This window comes from Stenella coeruleoalba, assembly GCF_951394435.1.
Source record: "Stenella coeruleoalba genome assembly, chromosome: X".
Classification (NCBI taxonomy): Eukaryota; Metazoa; Chordata; class Mammalia; order Artiodactyla; family Delphinidae; genus Stenella; species Stenella coeruleoalba.
This window is the reverse complement of record NC_137152.1, coordinates 883210-886892: the sequence shown is the minus strand read 5'-3', so window position 1 is coordinate 886892 and position 3683 is coordinate 883210.

Here is a 3683-nt window from a genome sequence, read left to right as displayed (position 1 = left end):
CCTCCGGGGTCAGCCCCACCCCTAAAAACTAAGCCCCAGTGAGCCGGGGAGGCGGGGAGAATGTGTTGAGGGTGTGACCAGGTCCAGGAGCCCTCTGCACCCCTCAGCTCAGAATTACGGTCTGGGGTCAGGACTGCAGCTCTGTGCTCTCCTGGAAGGAGCACCCTTGCTTTCAAAGTCTGCTTTTCCCGTTCTCACTTCTGTTTGCAGGTTCCTCTTTGTCACAATCCTAGTGGCTTCCTGCCATTCACCCGGCTTGGGCAGTTTCCCGGAGCCGTGTCGTGGGTAAAGCCGGTCAGCGTGAATGGCCGGGGCCCTGGCCCCTTCCTTCGAGGTCCCATTGGAATGACCGCTCGTGCCCAAGGGGACAGGGAGGTGACCCCGGGCCCCCGATGCGCTGGCTGCACGGGACTCACGCAGCTCTCAGCCTGGCCCCTACCAACCTGCTCCCGGGTGACCTTCCCTCACCCGGGCCCTCCTGGGCATCCCTTGCCTTCGCCCTACACCTGTCATCTGCCTGTCGCCGCTCCCAAGCTCCAGCCCCACGTGTCCGTCCCTCCACCCTCTCCCTTGAGGCAGGTCCTCTTGTCTCCTCCAGTGTTTCCTGTCTACTCCACAGCCCCAGTGCACATCCACCTGGACTCTCAGAGCGCGGTTTATTTAGAAACAGGGCTGTCACAGGTGTAGTGGATTAAGGTAACACAGACTCCACCTGGAACAGGCTGGTCCCTATGTCCCATGGGACTGCTGTCCTTATGAGAAGGTGGCCCCCGGGAGACAGGGACACAGGGAGGACACAGCCACATAAGGACAGAGGTGGGAGCCGCCTGGTGCCCCCAGAAGCTGGAAGAGCCGGGAAGGACCCTCCCCTGGAGCCTCTGGAGGGAGCGCAGCCCCGGGGCACGTTGAGCTCAGACATCTGGTCCCCGGGGCTGGGGGAGGATGCAGGCCTGTGGATTTAAGCCGAGCAGCCTGGGGTCCTTTGTGACGGCCGCCCACTTCCCGCAGAGCACGAGTCTTGGTGGCTGACCAGCGCCTCTGAGAGACAAAAGCCGCGTCTCCCCAAGGGAAGGACCAGACGCCCATCCCCTCATCCCTGTTCAGGGCTGGTGAGCATCTTGCTAAGACCTGAGGCGACTGTGAAACGCACGCTAGGCAGTGCCCACTCTTGGTGGACACCTCATGTCTGCCCAGGGTCCCTCTTCGCCTGGGACTGAAGCACAGTGATGCCGGGGCAGGGGGTGTCTAGGCAGATGCAGTGCGGGGCAGGGGTGGGCACAGATGACAAAGCTGAGGAATGACAGTCCAGAGTGGACTTCACCCCCGGGGCTGAGCCCAGGCTGGACCCCTTTCCTGGCAGTGCGCCCCCAGATGCTGAGGGGTGACGTTCAGATGTGGGTTCTGACTCCTGGGTCTGGGGCGGATGCCCCACGACCCTTCTTTCTTTTCTTTCTCTTTCTCTCCCTCTCTCCCTCCCTCCTCTCCTTCCTGCCCTTTTAGTTTTCCCCGAAAAGCCCAAAACCCCAGTAGAAAAGGAAGACACAACAGAAAAGCACCGCGGGGCCTCCAGGCCACAGGACAGGTGCTCATTAGCTCAGCAGATCCAAAAAAGCTGAGCCCTGACTGTCCGTGGGGATACTCAGCCCCAAGGCAGCCCAAACGTGCAGGCACGGCACAGACCCCGGGAACCTTGCCAACCGGAAGCCCTGGGCGTGCGTACGTGGGGTGACAAGAGGACAAACAGGGGCCACTGGTGTCAAGTCTGTTCCATGAAGGCCACACCCCCAAATCCCCCCGCAGCCCCGCCGGTGTCGCTATAACCCCGGGGAAGACTTGAGGTTTAGTGTTTGGGGGGGGGGGGGTCTCCGGATGGGGGGTGGGACCAGGTGAGGCAGAGGATGGTGGCGCTACCCAGAGGAGGCGACAGAGGCCCAGGGGCGCATGCGTGCTGAGCCGTCTCCCTCCATGGGACCGCAGACCCCTCGGCCGCCCACTCCGGGGCCCCCGGCTCCGTCCCCATCAGCGGTTTAGTGCCGTCAGACAAGCAATGACTAATTTCAGAAAAGCCCCCACACACCCGGGGGCTGGCGGCGTGGGGAGTGTGCGTTGTGTGCCTGGAATCCAGCCCTCCATGTGGGGAAGGAGCTACGGGGAACAGAAATGGGGAACCGGGAAAGGGGGTGGGCAAGGCCAGGGCACGGAGCAGCTGGGCCGGGAGAGACCAGAATAGCAGCCCGTCCAGCCAGCGCCTAGCACCTGCCACGCGGCCCGGGGTCATGGCCGGCTCGGCGAGGAGGGCGGGGTCGGCAGCGCCTCCGCCCCAGGAAACCCGTGGCCCCCTGGACGGCAGACGACAGCCCAAGGCCGCATGCCCGTTGGGAGGCCGGCCGCCGGGGGGCTCCTAGGGACCTGCCGAGGGGCGGGACGCCCCCCCGCGGGATGCAGTGGATCAGTTCCCGGGGGGCTGCTTCCCTGTGGCCATGGTCACCGCCCAGCAACACAGCCCCTAAAGCCCCTTCCCACGCGGCCTCCGGCTGGGCCCGCGTACCCAGAACGCAGGCCACGGCACAGAGCTTCGACCGGCCCGTGGACATAAAAGTGATGGGCTCCCACCCTTATCATCCAGGCGCCCGGGCTTCCCATCCTCCCAACAACGTTTATGAGACAGGGTTTGGCCATGAGATGACGCTTTTTGGCTACATGTCCTTCAAACACCACAGTAAAATGCTAACAATACTAGTGACTGTGATTCTATGATGAAATAGTTGCAGGACCACCTTAAATCAAAGTAGGCTCACATATTTAAGAGAATATATGTACACAGTGCTATATATAGGATGGATAACCAACAAGGACCTACCGTGTCGCACAGGGAACTCTATTCAATATCTTGTAATAGGAAACGAATCTGGAAAAGAATATATATGTGTAACTGAATCACTTTGCTGCACACCTGAAACTAACACAACACTGGTAATCAACTATACTCCAATATAAAATAAAAAGTTTAAAAGTAAATAATAGGGAATTCCCTGGTGGTGCAGTGGTTGAGAATCCGCCTGCCAATGCAGGGGACATGGGTTCGAGCCCTGGTCCAGGAAGATCCCGCATGCCGCGGAGCAACTAAGCCCGTGCGCCACAACTGCTGAGCCTGCGTGCCACAACTACTGAAGCCCACGTGCTTAGAGCCTGTGCTCCGCAACAAGAGAAGCCACCGCAATGAGAAGCCCGCGTACCGCAAAGAGCAGCCCCCACTCGCCGCAACTAGAGGAAGCCCGCGCGCAGCAATGAAGACCCAACGCAGCCAAAGATAAATAAATAAATAATTTTTTTAAAGTAAATAACAACTAAATAAAAGACTACATGTATATAGTATATTATAATCATACAGGTGCATTAATGATGACTTACATGGTGTACATTAATTAATGTTTGCATCAATGTTACATAGCGTTCATGTCTATTAATTAACCTTGGTGTATAAGTACATTCGTATACATTAAATATTAAATGTGTGTTTATTTATTTAAGGGAAAACGTTCCGTCTGTCTGTCTGTCGCTACAGACACACGCGTGTTTCCGGCGGGGTTCAGCCCGTCTCCCTGGGGCCTGCGTCTCACACACCCTGTTGGGTCCAGCGGGTCCATCCTGAGGGCAGAACCTGACCTTCCTGGGGCCACCAT